General features: G+C 50.4%; 1 long non-coding RNA gene across 4 annotated transcripts; it reads right to left on the bottom strand.

Moving 5' to 3' along the window:
- Positions 1-339: 339 nt before the first annotated feature.
- Positions 340-15,983, bottom strand: LOC139075765 (uncharacterized). Of its 4 annotated transcripts, XR_011526543.1 has the most exons (5): positions 15,780-15,941; positions 11,491-11,640; positions 11,212-11,341; positions 9,504-9,642; positions 4,243-4,529 (listed from the first exon to the last, which is right to left on the bottom strand). It is a non-coding gene; the product is annotated as an uncharacterized lncRNA (long non-coding RNA). The 4 variants fall into 4 exon arrangements; XR_011526542.1 differs by lacking the exon at positions 11,491-11,640 and having other exon boundaries at positions 15,780-15,983; XR_011526541.1 differs by lacking the exons at positions 11,212-11,341; positions 11,491-11,640 and having other exon boundaries at positions 15,780-15,952.
- Between the last annotated feature and the right edge of the window lie 1,816 nt (positions 15,984-17,799).

Genomic DNA, 17,799 nt, shown 5'->3' with positions numbered 1-17,799 from the left:
GATGCAAGCTCTCAGCCTAGCTGAGGTTGAGACCTAGAAGCAACTGGAAAACCTGGCCAGGGGCCAGGACACCAGGACATCAGGGCCCATGCCTCAGATCCTTTCATCAGGAATCAGAACCGACACCTGAGAGGCCACAGTCTCAGGTTCCCCATAAAATAAACAGATACCAGGATGGAAACACCCAGGATGAACAATCCCCCACTGCCCTCCCCTCACTCCCTGCTCCCCTCCCAGCTCCCGAGAACAGGTGCACCTTGTGTTACAGAAAGAGACCTCCTTGGAAGTCTGGGGCAAGTGGTCTGCTGGGGTACCTTAAATTTTAGTGGGAGTATGCTCTTAGTATTTAAACTTTTTTATTATGAAAATTTGCAAGCACACACAGAGAGAATAGAATAATGAACTCTCATATTTCTTAGCTCAGCTTCAAAAATGATCACCTCATGGTCAATCTTCTTTTATCCATCTTCCACCAACTTTTTGTGGGGTGAAAGCATACACTTTAAAGCAACATGCTCTTGGGTATTAAAAACACAAATGTACTCCCACCCCTCTGACAGATTTTCATATATGAGGCTCACCGTCACACATGGCTCAACGATGGGGATGCATTCTGCGAAATGCATCATTAGGCAATTTCGTCGTTGTGCAAACATCATAGAGTGCGCTTACACAAACCGAGATGGTATAGCCTACTACACACCTAAGCTATATAGTACTAACCTTATGGGACCACCGTCGTATATGAGGTCCATCGTTGACTGAAACGTCATTATGTGGCACATGACTTATTTAAATGTGACAAAAAGATCTATCGTCTGTTAAACTCTCCCAGTGTGCCCTAGCAGGCTAGGGTGTTACTTGTTTACTCCTCCCAACAACTGGAGAAGTAGGGATAATTAAACAGGTGAGAGAAGGGTCACAGGTAGTAAATTACAGGGGCCCACAAAGTCCAAGGCCCCCCACCACACTGTTGCCCTCTGCTGCCCCCTATCTCCTTACCTTCAAGGGCACCCCTGGAGCGGCCAAAATGGGAAAAAAGATGAGTAGTGTTTTGGGAGTGGGGGAGTGTTGACAGCTATGCTTGTGGTCTGACCTCAGTTTCCTGAGCTCTGTTTACTCCTTCCCTGGCCTGATGGTGCCCACTCCCCGCCTTCTAGGACCCTCATGCTGACCATTCTTACCCTACACTCGCATTGAAACCTGCTCCAAGGAAAGGGGCCCAGGGTAGTGAGTGAGTTATAGTATCGCCTACAGCAGGGCAACTCAATAGACTTTCTGCAATGATGGAAATGTTCTCTTCTTCTGTGCTGTCCAATATGGCAGCCATAAGCCACATGTGGTTATTGGGCACTTGAAATGTGGCCCTATGTGGAAGGCGTTGAGTGCCAGGTAAAGAAGGCAGGACTATTCCCTGTGGGTGGAAGGGAACTAGGGGAGGTATCTGAGCAAAGGAGTGTGTGATGGGAGCAGGGGAGCTTTAGGGTTTTATGTGCTTATTGTTTGATTGTTGCCATTGACTGATCACAGCCTTCTGGGTGATGGACTCTAGTCCAAGCTCCTGCACGATCTCATCTAATTCTCATAGACAGCCTTGAGGCTGATGTTTTACAGATGGAGGAACAGAAGCTCAGTGTTGGTAAGTGTCATGCAATTAGTGAGTGGCAGAGGAATTTGAACCCTAGTCTATCTTGAAACCCTATGCCATGCTGGCTTTAAGAGAATTCAGCTGCTATCAGGATGTAAAAAAGGATCGGAATAGGAGGAGGGTGATGAAGTCTCCTACACTGGCCTCCAGAAACAGTGCTGGCACTCTAAGAGGACAAGTAAATCCTTGCTCATTTAAATTGATTTGAGTGAAGGTTCTGGAAAGGTTAATCCAAATCAGGCTCCCAGGAACTAAATCTGGCAATGGCCTCCGAGAAACCTATTTTCACCAAGCAGGCTGGGTATCCAAAGCTCTTACAGGCTTGCACACCGTTTTCTGTCTATCAGAGCCACTAACAAGCTGAGCCGCTTGGCAGGGTTGTTCCAGAGGCTATGGCCAGGCCTAGGATTGCCGAAGGGGACAGGTGTGAAACCTTGCTGTGTGAAGGTAGCATTTCCGCTGGCCCTGTCCTAGGGCGCTGCCTGTCCCCGGGGTTCTCTGCAGGGGTGCCTGAGCTAACCTCCCCAAGTGGGAAGAGGGGCCTGGACCAGGGGACTGTAGGACCCAAAGACAAGGTCAAACCCAGAGATACAGAGTTCAAGGGAGCAGGACCAAGAGGCTCCCGTCTCTGGAAGTCCCTTTAAGTACATTTGCCTTCTCACCCTGCTGTGCCAGGTTTAGCCCTGTGTCCTCAATCAGAACTTCAGTTCCTCACACTCCCCAGGTCCTCTTGTCAGAACGCTTTCTGAAAAACTCATCTATCTTGAGATGTTAGGACATTAGATCCAATTTATTATAATCTTCTCTCCTGCTTCTCGGAAAATTACTTTCCATGGTGGAATTCCAAGCCCTTTAGGTTTGGAAGGATGGGCATTGAACTAAGATCTAACCTGCCTGTGGGCAAGACCAGCTTGGCTGATATCAAAGCAATTTGGGGAGAGTCTATGAGAAAACAACGCCAACCAGGCATATCAAATCAGATGTGATAAGTCCTTCAGTCTGCAAATATTTCCTGAATACCTCCTGTGAGCCTCGTTGTGTGCCAGGAGCTCAGAAACAAACAGAGCAGTGACAGAGGCAGCCTAAGAGCATAGCAGCAGGGACAGGAGCTTTGGACTTGGTGACAGAAGACTTACCCGAGTTTGAATTCAAGCTCTACTACTGAGCTGTGTGATCTTAGACAAATTATTGTCTTCTCTGAGCCTCCTTTCTAGCTTTCTTTGATTTGGGAGACAAAGCTGAGTGGTTAAAAGCTTACGCAACAGACAGCCCTAGGTTTGAACCCTAGTTTTGGCCACTCATTAGTGGTGGGCCTTGGGAAAACTCCTTGATCTCTCTATGCCTCAGTTTCCTCATCCAGAAGATGGGGGCAGCAGTTCTACCTTTCACGGTGGTTGTACGAATTAAAAATAACAATGCTGTGCAATGCTTAGTATACTGCCTCAGACAGAATCTCAATATGTTAATTATTATAACATTAATCACTTGTTTCCCCAGGATAAGGTGTCAGATGAGGAGGAAGAGGGAATGCTGGGAAACTGGGAGATAGGTTTCAGAAATGAAGCTGGGTCAATGGGAGGATGAGACCCCAACAGGGGTGGCTGGGCTTGGGACCCAGGGAACCTACTCAGAGTCATTGTACAGTTGTGCACAAAGGTGCCTGGCTGAGGGGGCGAGTGGAGGTTGAAATCCCACCTAACGCCCACTCTCTGGACAAGCTTTGCCTGTGCTGGCTGCATCCTGCACGGGGTCGGGCAAGCAAGCAATAGGATGAGGCCTGTCCTGAGAGGTCAGGGCAGGTCAGCCTCTGGGACAGGCAGAGGCAGAAGAAGGAAGGAGTCCTACAGATTAAGGAGTCTGGCGGCAGCAGCAGTTCAAGAGCCAGGACCCAGCTGCATGGGATGGCAGGGCAGAGCATTGCGGGGCTGCTAGGAAACCAAGGTGGGCATTCGGGAGGGGCTACCCCAAACACAGTGGTCCGCAGACACAAAGCGAAGGACCTGATAATGGAATGGACTGCAAGGTCAGGCTAGGCCCAGGCACAAAGCTGACTCGATCCTGGTTCACAGAGAGTGAGCAATCAGGGCCTGAACTTGCTGGTGATGATGATGAAATGGGCAGCTGTTGACGCTGGAGGGGGCAGGCTGTGGGGACAGGGAGCCGGGCAGATCTATAAAAGCTTTTTTCCAAAACCCTTGGCAGTCTGATGCTCTCCACAATCTGTGAGGCTGGGGAGTAGGATTCACCTCTTTCAGGAGGGATGACCTCCCAAATGGAACAGCGTTAGGAGATATTCCCTGCCCAGAAATATTGCCTTCATGGTTTTCTGTGCTCCTACTATTACTTAGTTGTATTTTTGGATAAAGTCAAAGGTCACAAGCTCAGATGCTGTAGGAGTCAGGCAGTGGCATAAATGGCAGAAGGAAGCCAGGGGTAATGATAGGGAATGGTAGGGACTGTGGCAGCAAACCAGGGAGCAAATGTTTCCTTTAAGGAAGGTAGCAGTGGTGGGGCTCAGCCAACTCTGACCCAGTGGGAATGTGTGACCAGCACTTTCAGTTCTTCCAATTTTCCAAAAAAGCCAGAAATCTAAATTTTTATGTAAAATCTCCTGTTTTTTAAATATCAGCAGTTACGTTATTTTTTTTATTTTTTTTCTTACTAAACTTGAGGTTATCATGATGCTCACCAAACCCACAACCACCTATGGGTCACACATGGCCTCTGGCTTGAGAGTTCCTCTCTTCACAATCCCCTGGAGATGCAGCGCCCTCTCATGTGCCATCACCAACATCTCCAGGAAGGGAGCGCCACTCCAATGCACTCTTGCTTTCTTGTCCCTGAGTTTCTCCTTCTTTCTTGTTCCAGAGGTTCTGGGCATCTGAAGAAGATGGGGAAGATGGGAGAAAGCACAGAAAGAAGAGGCATAATGCTGAGGGGGTACTTCATTATTTGTCCCCCAGGACGTGCTGTGTGTCTGGTCTCCACCAGTCACAATCTGTAGACACAGGTTCTGGGAGATGGGAAGACAGCTCTGAGGCCAAGATGGTCCCATGGCTTTGTTCCACGTGCTGTGGGCTGGTCACAGCCCGAAGGGTCCATAGCTTCTCTCTGTGAGCCACCTCTCTCCTTTCCCCTCCCTTCCAAACCAGCTCTTCTGGCCTCTGTCACTCTGTGGTTGTTTTTATAAGACTCATCATACTGTGTGGGTTTTATTGGCCAGCTATTGCTTCTCACAACTCAACTCTGAACCTTTCAGTTGTGGTTTCCACCTTGAGCCGAGGGGGACTCCAAAGAAACAATTAATATATCCCTCCACCATCCCATGCTGGGGAGAGTGCCACACCACAAGGTGTGAGGGAGGGGTCTAGATATAAGGTCTGGCTTCAAAATAATAAACAAATCCTGAGCATTATTACCTAGCTGAGAAATGCGAGGCTCAGAGGGACTTGAGTCCCTGCCAGAGATCATGGATGTAGTAAAGGAGGCGGGACTGACACCCAGGGCTTGGCCTTTGTTTTATTACACTTTCTGGTCAGGTTTACAGACTGCCTCCCAGAGGTGCTTCCCCCAACCCCTCACTCCACCCCCACCTCCCACCCCCTGGACCTTTCAAATGGGAAGAGGGTTTGAGGCCAGACTGCAGGCCCTGTGCTAGGAGCTGTCTGGAGAATGCACAAGAAGTGCAAGAATAAGGCCCTTCAGTCTGCCTGGTGAGAGGATGCACATGGAATATCGCAGAAGAGAACAAGAGAGTGTCCATTGTTCCTTCCTTCATTCCACAGGCATTGATTGGGCTCCTATTGTGTGGTCTGCACACAAACTGTCCCCAAGGGGCTTATAACCCACTGGCGAGACAGCACTTTGACTCCGCCACGTTAGAGCTGTAAGAGTCCTTTTGGATCATCTAATTATGGATAATCTGGAGTTTTCAGTCTCTCTCTACACAGTAGCATTTTAGAAGCCTGGTCCATTAATCAGATCAAGGTGGGTTCTCTGGTGGAAGGGGGTGGAGGAAAACCTCAGGCTCTGATCCACGTGGCTCCCCGCCCTCCTAGCTCCCATCTATCAGAGCAGTCTCTGAGGTACCCTCCTGGGAAAACCAGTGCGAAAAATCACTAATCTGGTCCAACCCCTGAAATCCCAGTTTCAGAAACTGAAACTCCAAGAGGTCAAATTACTTATCCAAGGTCACACAACCTGCACTTCCTAATTGCAAGCAGGTCTCTTTCCTCCTCCACGCTGTCATACAGTGGTATAAACACGAAGTCTCAAGAAAGGGAAAGGAGATGGTGGGGCTGCGGGGGAGCAGACAGAGCTCAGTGTAGGCTGCCAGGGTCAGGGAGGCAAGAAACTTGAGTGGGGGCCCTGAGGGTGGTTGAGAGGGGCAGGGGTCAAGCAGGTGTTAAATTCCAGAAGCCAGTAGATAAGCAGTGTGATGTCAGTGGAAAACTGGGATGGGGCTAGGATCAGGTTCGCTGTGGAGAGAAGGCCTGGGGCACAGGCTTCCCAGGTGGTAGAGGTGGAGGGCTGATTTTTTTCCCTCCCAGTTCACCCAGTTGAATCTGCTGATGGGCCCCAAGTGGGTTTGCCTTGAGAAGCACAGCAGAAGGCTGGAAGCCCAGGCAGGCAGGCGCACAAGTGAGTGGAAGAGATGTATTAAGTAAGCCTTAGGACAGCAGCTGGCTTGCATTAAAAATGAATCAAGATGATGTTTGAATGAAAACAAGAATGGAGCGCTGGGGAAGAGGCGTTCTGAGGCCTACCGGAGGCACGGCCAGGGCGGGGCAAGACGCCAAAGCGAGGGCCACATCAGCCCCAGGTATAAACCCACGGCATCCCGTGTCTATGTGAGTGAGACAGGAAATGTGGAGTTGGCTTTGGAGAATGGCCCTTCCTGAGGCCTTCTGGGAACCTTCCTTCTCTTATCCATAAAACAGGCAAAACAATCTCAACTCTACCTCATTCTCAGGGCTGCTGCAAGGAGCAAATGAAATAAAGTTGAGAACCATTGAAGGCTTTTACCACTACTGGGGTCAAAACTGAACAGGACTTCAGCGGTGTCAAATTATGTGAATTGGCCCTGGAAGGGGACTGGAGACGGGAGAGTGCCTGCTCCGACTAAAGAGGGTAAAGCCTCGTGCTGGCTGAATGGAATGCATCTGCCTGTCCCTAACCCGCACGCCCTGAACTGTTTGGCAGATAATTGCTCAAGGTCTGAGCCTCCCAATAGGATATATATTCTAAAAGACGCCTCAAGAACTGCCCTGTCCATTATGATAGCCAATAGCCACGTGTGGCAATTTAAATTTAGATTTAAATTAATTAAAATTAAAAATTTAGTTCTTCAGTCACACTAGCCAAATTTCATGTGCTCAGTAGCGACATTTGGCCAGGGGCTACTGAATTGGACAGCACAGATACAGAACATTTTCATCCTCACAGCAAGTTCTGTGGGCCAGCACTGCTCTGGAACTATAATGGCAAATGATAGGTATTGGGGTGCATGGTTTCTTCCCTGAGACTTCTACATACAATACACCATGGATTGGCTTCTTCCTCCACCTAAGTTCCAGGTTAAACCTGGATCCCTTGACTGCTTTTGCCACTTCCTTTAACCTCTGGGCTTTGATAGCTTACTACCTCCTAAGACTGAAACCACTACACCTGTCTTGCATCTGCTTATGACTAACGGTCCAGTGGGAGAGGGCAAAGGGCCCTTCCAAAGTTACCATGTCTTCCACTCTATTAGCGACTGAGAGCAGGAATTTCTGAATCCTTAGAGGGATGGCAAGCATGATAGAACCGAGGGAGACATTCTGGCAGTTAGGACCGAATGGTACCCCTCAAACAGCATGGTGGACGCCACCTGCTTCTATCAGGGAGGCAGGACAGCAAAGTTATTAAAAGCACGTGCTTCCCGGGTTGGATCCCAGCTCCTCCACTTATTAGCTGTGTGGGGTTGGCTTTACATAATCTCTCTGAGCCTCCGTGTCTTCAGAGGTAAAATGGGAATGGTACTTACTTCAGAGGGCAGTGTGGAGATGGAGTTAATGGATGGCAGGCACCTAGAACAGTGGCTGGCACGGGGTAAGCATGAGCTAGTAGCAGTGGTAGTAGCAGCAGTACTACTAGTATTAGATCCTTGGTATCGTGGCCTCAGTGGGGTTTGTGAATAAGGCGAGTTCACCACAGGCACCAACGTTGCTGCATACTCAGTACACTTGTCCTCCCCGGCCCTCCCCACAGACCCCCTAGATTTTTCCATCATGGTGCCTGGTGAACACTTGTTTGTTTTTTCAGTGTTAAGAGCTGGGCCCCATCACCAGGGGCTTGTCCTGCCTTTGCCTCATCAGAGAGCTGCCTTGGTTTTTCCAAAAGTGCGCCTCCAGCACCATGGGTACTGCCTTGGCCAAGCAGTGAGCTGCCCAGCGGGTCCCAGAACTCCTTCGGGGAAGCAGCCCAGGGTCGTCCTTATGCAGGGCGGACAAGGACTGGCCCTGAAGGTCCAGCTGACCCAAGACCAGTGCCTCCAGACAGTGGCACCCCAAAGGGAGAGCATCTGAAGCCAAAACCAAGTTGAGTCCATCACAGTCCCTCTCTCCAGAATTTGAATAAAGGAAGGCCCAAAGAATGGGCAGCTGGCTAGCAACAGAGGATGCAGTTGAAGGGTGAGAGCACCAGAAAAGCCCAGGATTGTCAAGTGAGAGCTGAAGGGAAGAGGCTACAAAAATTCTGCGGGCAGTGAAAGCACTTCCCTGAGCCAGGTGTCCCTGGACTCTGGGCTGGGAGATGAGCTCTCTGGCAGGGGAGTGGAGCAGCACCTTCCACCCTTGCCTCCACATGCATGCTTCCTTGGCACTGGTCCGAAATGCTTCTTCCTCTGTGTTCACTACAAGCATGGAAGGGAATTGCACTAAGTATAAGCACAGAGGCTCCTTAAGCACCTTTAGAATGTGCTTGAACTTATGAAAAAAAGCAGCCACCATTAAAATAAACAATTTGTGGGTTGAAAATATTGGTGTAAACACAGCCCGGCTGCCCAGCGGCTCCTTTCTGATGGGCATCTGAGTCTCTGGGCCAGGACTGATCAGGTGGTCTGGTCCGAAGAAGACCCCTTTCTCCTCCTTGCTTCATGGTGTCCCTCTGTCAAAGAGAACTGGCTTCCCAGATAAAGAGGTCACGCTTCAGTCAAGGGTCTGCCAAGGCGATCTGATGAACTAATAAGACAGCAGCTCTCACCGAAACAAACTCTTTGGCTGAAAACAGATGAGTCAACCCAGGTGGCAACGCTAAGGCTCTGAGCAAGTCTATTTACCCTTCTTGGCCTCGGTAACTTGTCTGTAGAAAAGGAGAAGGGAATTTGGAGTAAAGGGTCTCTCTGGCTCCTTGCTCTTTTCCCATTGATCCCGCGGACCCTCAAGACACATCTCCCTCTTTAGCCTCTCAGCCCTCGGCCTTCCTAGCGCGCTAATCTCCTACTAAACAAACCACAGCAATCCTTGTTTTTCTTGTTCTCCTCTCCCATTCCTTCCGCTGACATGACAAGGGTCTGGGTTGGGGGATCCTCGGCCGGGGTGTGGGGAAGAACAGTTAAGTGAGTGGGGCGGGCTGGCGGCCGAGCATTTGCTGTGCTCTCCGTTGTTATTTTCGACCTTCTGCTTACATGGAAGTCTGGGTGAGGCGGCCTGGCACACCGAACGTGCCTCTGTGAAAACTGAAAAGGGAAAATTAAAAAAACACATGCCTAACAACCACCACTTCCTAGTAAACCGACGCCTCCTCTGCTGCGAGAAGGAGCCTGGCCTGTTTCCGCGGGTGGAGGAGGGGAGGGACCGCATCAGGCCCTACCTACCTGCGGCCCTGGGAGCGCTGAGGCCATTTCCATCCAGGCTTCAGAAGTTTCCTTTTGTGGCATCACGGTGTTAAAAATATTCCTCCCCGAAGGCAACCGCGGCAGAGCAGATGTCCGTGACTGAGCACTTGGGAAGGAGCTATTAAAAGGAACGTAATTAGGTTGTCATCCTGGGGCCTCCGAGCCAGGCTTCCGAGCGCCATCTTTGTTGAAAGTTTTCCAGACGTCAAATATTTGCAGAACCCGATCTACCAAAAAGGCTGTTAATACCCAGTAGGACTGGGCTGCGAACGGCAAAGGCAAAATGACACCGCAGGTCAAGGTGGCCTGAGGCCCTAAGACTCCTTTTTCTGTGTCCTTTCCCCATTTTGGGTCCCAGCCTGGCTCCCTAATTTCCTCTCCCTTCCTCCACACACCCCCTGGCATCACAATTTGCTCTTAGGAAAGGCTCTGTCAGTCACTGACCCCTTAGCATGAACATAAGTAAGCCACTGAGCACCCCTCCCCTCTCCAGAAATGTGGGATTCATGCCTGAGCTCTGTACACTTTAGGGAACAAAAGGCTCTGTCTCCTTTGGTAAAAGGGATGCCGGGCACTGGAGCCGAGGTGGGGGAGGGCCTGCCTAGTGACCCTGAAATTGCACTTCAGGCAGCCACCTACTCGGCTATGTTTGGAGCCAGCCCGATTCCAAGCTCCATTCTGCCTTGGAGGCATATCTGCTGTACTCACTCCCCTCCCTGCGGCTTGTGAGACCCTGCAGGCTCCTCTGTCCATCCATCTCTTTGGCCGTTCCTGTACCTATGCATGCGACATTTATTGAGAGTCCGTGGCAGGAACCATGCTGAGGGGTAAAGAAAGTGGTGAGCATCAGCAACCAAGATCCTTGTCATCGTGGAGAGAGACAGCATAGATGGAGAAAGACATTCATTAGATAGTTACAGAAATAAATGTCAACAAAGGAGGAGGAAGTGCACGGTGCTGTGAGGACGTGTCAGGGAGGAAACTGACCTGTCAGGGAAGCCGAGGAAAGCCTCCCAGATGAAGTGACAACTGAGTGGAGCGCGCGTGTCCGTGTGTGTGTGTGTGTGTGTGTGTGTGTGTGTGTGTGTGTGTTGAGAGGGAGATGTCCTCCTTTTAACTGCAACAGCTTGTGCAAAGGCCCTGGCTAAGCCTGAGAGGAAATAGCACCATTTTCATGAGATCTTTCTTCTATCGGACTTTAGGAAACATCAAGGATTGTGGTTACAAAAAAAAAAGGTAGGGGGAAGGATGGAGAATCTGAAACCAGTTTCTGAAACCCTCTGCAGTAGACAGACTCCTAATAGGCGGTTGAAAGATGGCTCTACAAACAAATCAGTCCAGGTTTTCTTTGATGACAAAGAGAGCTGGCCCTGGCCTCCTCCTCCTGAAGGCCTGCCTTGATATTCCGGCCTGCTTTTTACCTTTAGTGATATATCATGGTTATTTCCCTAAGTCAAGAAATACTATTTTATGATAGAATTGTTAACGGCTAATACTCCAGAGCAGAGAAAGCCCAGTTTCTCTCAATGAACCCGTTGTTTGGACATTCAGCTTGTTTCCAATGTTTTGCAATCCGAAGGAACTCTTCTGTGAAAGAACAAGCTTGTATATTGTCTTCGCCCAGTATAAATTTTGCTACAGATTAATAAAGTTGAGGGCCAGGTTTACTAAACGTAAGTTTTCTTACCTGCTGGTCCTATACGCCGGGTTGGACGGCAGTGCTTTTCCCACACTGCGGAGGGAAGCTTGCTGGGTCCTCGGCCATCAACTGAGCGGGTTTGGAGGAAGGGCTAGGAGGACTCTCAGCAGGAAAGAACCTAAGCGGGCAGTGGCCACATGCTGGGGCATGGGAGATGGTCAGTGGGGCTCAGTCACAACTTCTTTCTCCACCTGTTCTTCCCCATCATAGTGGACCAAGTCTATGCAGGAGGAGGGCTCTGCCCTGATGCTCAGCACTCCACCTCACCTGTATAGACGAGCCTGAGAGTGGGAGGGGCTGGACCTTCAGCAGTAAGTTCTCTGCAGGAACTTTCTCTGGAAAGCTCACAGCCCCCAGAAGAAATGTAGAGCTGCCTGGAACACGTGTCAGAAGAGAGAGTCCCTGGAGGAGATAAGGCTGGGAAACGGGAGACCAATCTGTGGTCTACAGTTTGTTATAAATGTATTGAGTAAATCATCTAATCTCTCTCGGCCTCTGTTTCTCCATCCATCACGTGGAGTTAATCCTCTTTTATCCCTACTTGACCAGGATCATGCAAAGATGCAGTAAATAACTACATCTACTTCAAATGAGCTACTCAACTTAAAAGTGTATGGAAACAGGCTGGCGGAAAAGAAACCAAGACTGAATAAGCCATAGAGCATAAGTGGGCTTTGTGTTTTGTTACTGTTGTATCTCCAGTGCCTAGAACTGTGTCTGGCACATGACAGGCACCCAGTACATATTCGTAAAATGAACGGATGAACACATACGCATGTACTCCATCCCGGACACCATGCTAGATGCTTCATAGGCATCATCCCGCTTAGCCCTCACAAACAGCTCTTTATATAAAATACTCCCATTTTGCAGATATGGAAGCTGAGGCTCAGACTGGTTAAGTACCTTCCAAGCATCGCACAGTTAGTATTTGATAGGATTTAAATTTGAATCTAAGTTCTTCTGATGCCATTCCCCCAGCTCTTCCCACCTGTTGCGGGAGAAAAGTTGCTGTGACGTGTGCTGATGTTACTGTGCACTAAACGGGATACTCCTCGTTGAAAGCATGCAGTCAGTGCTCTAGAATATGATCTATTACTATAATCCTCTATTCATTAGTTCATATTTTTTTATAACCACGTTGTAGGCACCTCAAGGGCAGGGGTCATTCTTCTCCACAAGCCTGAGCAGAGTAGTTGCCTGACGTACCGATCAACTAAATAGCACTATTTTATGATGATCATGAAGTGGAAGCAGAATTGCTTTCTTTAAGGCAGGGTTTTCTGCTTTGTGGACAAAACTAATCGGACCGTGACTTCAATGGGAAGCCAGAGCAGGCCGTGACTCTTCAGGAGCTTGGAACCCTGGTGGTCAACAAGGAAACAGGTAAAACTGGACACCAGGGAAAAGAACAGCAACCAACAAATGGAGTTTCCAGGCCTCGGCTCCGACCCTCCGCCGACTCCGGGGCACCTGTCTACAGCCTCTGGCTCCGCCCCCAGGGCCTGCAACCTGATAGGCTCAGCAAATCAGAGGTGGGCGGAGCCTTGGAGAGAATCTGGCTCAATCCCCTGGCTCCACCCTTGGCTGCCTGGGATAGCTGGTGCCGGAGGCGACTTGACTCAGGAACAGGTCAGGGTTCCTGGAACGCTTCCCTCCCCTGCCCCACCCAGAGGCAATGCAGGAAAAGGGACTTAGTCTTTCAGTCTCTGGCTTTGCCCTTTACCAGCGTTGAGCCTCAGTTCCTTCATCTACAAAATGGAGTAGTAGTTCCTTTTCCATAGCGTTGTAACAATTAAATAAAATGTAACAGGGAAAAGTGCTTAACACTGGTACCTAACTCCTTGCAAGTGCTCAAAAAAATCAGTTGCCTCTAGATAGTAATGTGCCTGAGGGCAGGAACTACATCTGAATGACAGCTTGCTGGAATGCCTGAATGGCTGAAATCCTGCCATTAATGCTTCATCTCTTTTTTTAAAACTTTTTTTTTTTTGAGGAAGGTTAGCCCTGAGCTAACTACTGCCAATCCTCCTCTTTTTGCTGAGGAGGACTGGCCCTGAGATAACATCTGTGCCCGTCTTCCTCTACTTTATACGTGGGATGCCTACCGTCATCTCTTCTGGTAAGCCTTGTTTGTTTCAGGCTTCTCTCGAAAATCTCTAGAAAGTTTAACACCCTATTTCTTTCAGGGGCCTGGGGACAACATGAAGGGCTGGGTACCTGGGGAGGAAAAGGGGCCACTTTCATAACGAATACAAATTCATGGCATTACAGGCCCTGCCTGGCTGCCTGCACCTCATTTTGGACCTTCTTGCTCCAGGGTGCTAGGTCAGCCGGCTTTGACCCACTGCGTGCTATGTGAGGGATATTAAAGATTGCATCAGGTCACCAGGGAAGGTTTGAGATGGGCTGAGTTGCTCTTGAGGGGGGAGTGATGTATTCCGGTTAGAATTAGGGAATGAATGATTTAGAGGAGTGGTTAGAATTTGGGCATTAAGAGTAGAGTTTGGAAGTCAGCTGGAGTCAGGATTTGGTAATGAGTGACCAGTGAATTTCTGAGTGAGAAATGGAGAGCTACTAGTAGCCAGATATGGTGGGGGCCGTCACTTTGATCTGAAATTTAAAACGTTCTAGTCCAGGGACCTGCCTCCTTTCTTATGAGAGGCCAGAGATTTCTCTCCTCTGACTGGCTCTTCAATAGGCCTGGGTGTACCTGCAGACAGAGCAGGCTGAGCACTGAGTAACGTACCAGGTGTAAAGTCTAGCATATAGGGTCCTAGAGGTGTCTAGGACATAGCCCCCTACAATGAAGCGGAGGAGACCAGGATGTAAATGACCTGGTCTAGGCCCAGCCCTGGGATAGGCCCAAAGCCCAGGGACTTTGGGGAAACCTTAAATCTCCTAGCCTCGGCTTTTCCATCTGGCCAATGGACCTCAGGGGGCTGTTTGGAAAACCTTGACTGATCTTGGAAGGAAAGGACTTTGAGGTGAATGTGCACCCTAGCAGAGTAGGCTGCTTCCAAGTGAACTATAAGGCAAAGTCGGGGTACCTTACCCTCAGGAAAGGCTGATGGTTCCCCTGCCCTCCAGGAAATCCCATTTTCCTACTCTGGTCACACCCACCCAGTCTTTCCCAAAACGATTTCCAGCAGGGACTTATGCCTCTAAACAGGAACTGACAAAGAAACAACTCACACTAAAAGCTTTCCCGGCTCCTAGTATTCCCCACCACACACACACACACACACACACACACATACCAGCCAGCCCTGGGGCTGCAGTATGACCAATCCTGAGTCACCTGGATAAACTGAGGACTCAACAAATATTTATCAAATGAATGAATGAATGAATGAGGGAATGGGTGATGAGTGGCTCCATGAATGGGCAGACACTCCCTGAGAGATGAGACTGCTTCCTAATCCAGGATGCTGAGTGCTCCCAAACAAAGTCATTTGGGACTTTCCTAGTGAATGCTCCATGACGGAGCCACACCCTCTGCTTTTCCTCAAGCTCCATGTGTTTTGTTGTCTCCCCAACTTCATTGTGGGGGACAGTGTCCTAAATTCCTTTGGGACCATATATGCTGGACTCTACACTGGGTATGTAGCAGATGCTCAAGTAATGTGTGATGCACTGAAGGAGGAGATAGAAAGACCAACAGGACTTGGATCCTGCCTTCCAAGTGTCTGCAATTTAGTGGGAGAGAAAAGACAGGCACATACGTACTATATGACAAAGCACCATAGGTAACTGGTACCAAAAAGGGCCAAGGAGTGTACGGTATTGGAGGTCAGGGCTGGGAAAACTTACTATGGGCTGAAAAAGTCAGGGAATGCTTCCTGAAGGAAGGGAATGGGATTTGAGGCTGGACCTTGAAGGAAGAGAGCTTTGGAGGCAAAAGAGGAGGTGTTGCTGATAGAGGAAAAGGAGATGGGCAGCTCCCAGGGGGAGGCTGGGCTCAAGTTATGTTCAGGAGACCTGAGATAATTTAGTGTAGCTGGAGAGCAGATTCAAGCAGAAGAGTGTGCCACGTATGTGAGTAGGTTGGGGCAAGACCGAATGGAGTTTTGAATACTAGAAGAGATTTGGGTCAGGCGGCTACTAAGGGCTTTTGAGCAGTGGCAGGAAGTGAAAGGAATGCTGTGAGGTGTAGGAAGATGGTCTGGGGGAGAGAAACAGGTAAGGGACGAAGTGAGGGTGGCAAACCCTGCAGGGAGGTAGTGTCCCAGACCGAAGCTGGTCTCAGGCAAACAGACCACTTTGCAGTTTTCATTCATTCAAATATAGACTGGCCCCTACCCCGTGCCAGGCCCTGGAGAGGTAAACATTGCAGCCGCCTGGCCTCCTTTCCCAGGGCTCTGGGCTCTACTCTTGGCCCCCACCCGAGCCCCAAGCCTTGGGGCCGCGCAGGCCAAGGGCAAGGACCCGGGACGAAATCATCTCTGACCTCTCACCTGCAACTTTTTGCTACAACACTGCTAATCCTCACCGTCTGGAGTCCCAAGCTCAGGTCCTCCCGACCATGCCCCACCCTAACCACCGCCCTCCCCCACCGTCCACATCTGGAAGGGAAGGAATTGCGGAGGCGACGCTTGGCCTGTGGAGGGTGTGGCGCATCCGGGGCGGCCTGCGGGCCGGGGGACTAGGATGACCGGAAAATGGGCTGAGGCCGCGGCCAGGGAAGGGGGCAGCTGATGACTGGGGAGCGGCTTAACAGGCGCTTCCTGACCGCGCCCACACCAGCCCCGAGGCTGCGCGAGCGAGAGGGCGCCGGGGCGGGGAGCGGGGCTCCGGAGAGCGAGCGGGTCCCCTGCGCCCCCTGCCGAGCGCCGGTCCCCACTGCATGCCCCGCCGCCGCCTCTGCGCGCCAGGACCCGGACCGGCGGCGGGCGGGCCAGGGAACCCTGCCGCCAGAGCTCGGGCCCCTGTCTGCCGGTCCGTGTTCCGCCCTGGAAGAAGGGAGGTGGGAATAAAGGCGCTCCCGGGAAGTCCCCTCCCCAAGGGCAGGTTAGGAGCCGGCCGTACCAGGTGTCTGAAATTCCACCGTTAGAGATTCCATTCTTTGGAGGGGTGGCATGGAGAGGGGAGAAGTGATGTCTTCAACTTTTATTGGATATTTTAACAGTGAGGATTTACCGAAGGAGCCTGGAAGGAGCAGGTAGTCAAAGTCTTTTATTCCTTCTCTCAGCCAAGCTTTTCTTAGGGCTCATTTGCCAGGGCCATCTGAAGGTGACTCAGAGCCAACAGTCATACTGCCAGAGGGCTGGGGTTGTGACAGGCTGGTTTCTCCTGCCCTGCTTTGCCTTTTATAAATTACTGGATAATGAGCCTCCCTCCTCCAGGACGCCTGCCTTGACTGGGTGAACGGTTACAGGCAAGGTCAGTATCTCTCAGTTTAGCAGGCCAGGTTCTCTGTTTATGTCCCACGAGTGCCGTCTGATCTCTCCAGGCTCATTCAGTACCCCAGGCAGAAAATCCTCATCAGCTGGGACACTTCTCTAAGGGAGAAGAAGGAGAATACCGATTAAAGGGAGCACATGCTCCCATTTCCCGTCCAGTCTAGGACAAGCTCACATTGTCCTCCAAGGCCGCTTGCATCTGGTCCCACATGATGGATGGCTTTTGTGAGCATCCGCCATGGACAGTCTGTTCTCGAAAGAGTAGCCAGGAGGTCACGTATGATCACGAATGCTCTAAAATCGAGGTTAGATCATCTCTCCTCTCCTCAAATGCCTGCAGTGGCTCTTTATCTCACCGGGAGTAACAGCCGAAGCTTCTGCCTTGGCTCAAAGGCTCTGAGTCCGCTGACCCCCAGCTACTTGTTTCTTGGAGCTCCTCTCCTGCAGCCCTGCCCATCGCTCAGTACTCTGGGCGTATCAGCCCCCTTGCTGCTGTCCACTGAACACACTTGACACACTCCCGCTTTGGCACTTTTGCACTTGCTGATCCCTCGGCCTAGAACTGCTGTTTCCCCAAATGACCCGCTCCCTCATCTCCTTCAGGTCTCTATTTACATGCTGGCTTATCAAGAGAGGCTTTCCTCCCCCGTGGCCTGCGTGCGCCCTTAGCCCCCTTGACTTCCTTCTAACACTTAGCATGACCTGACTTATTATCTATTTCTTTGTATGTCGTCTGCCTCCCCAACAAGAATGTAAGCTCCATGAGAACAGACAACTTTATCCGTTTTGTTCACTGTCCAGTGCCTAGAAAACAGCCTGGCACATAGTCAGTGCTCAATAAATTTGTGAAATTACTGGATGAATGTGCTAGGCACTGTGCCAAGTACCGGGACAGGCCCCGAATAAGCCTGGGCTCTTGCCCTTGAAGAACAGACTGGCAGACAGGCAAATAATTACAAACCAGAGTGATGAGTGTCGTGTCTAAGGACGGATGATATAAAGTGCATGTGAAGGCTCAAGGGAGGAAGTAATTCATTCTGCCTGGAAATAAGAAGAAAGCATGAGTATGACGTCACCAGGTGGAGGAGGAAGGGAAAAGGCATTCCAAGCAGAGAGACCAGCAAGAGCAAAGGCACAGAGGCGTGAAAATATTTGACTCGTTCAGGGAGTGGCA

The sequence above is a fragment of the Equus przewalskii genome, chromosome 14 (genome assembly GCF_037783145.1).
Source record: "Equus przewalskii isolate Varuska chromosome 14, EquPr2, whole genome shotgun sequence".
In the NCBI taxonomy this organism is placed as follows: domain Eukaryota; kingdom Metazoa; phylum Chordata; class Mammalia; order Perissodactyla; family Equidae; genus Equus; species Equus przewalskii.
Note: the sequence above shows the minus strand (reverse complement) of the source record. Positions and strands in the feature narration are given on the sequence as shown.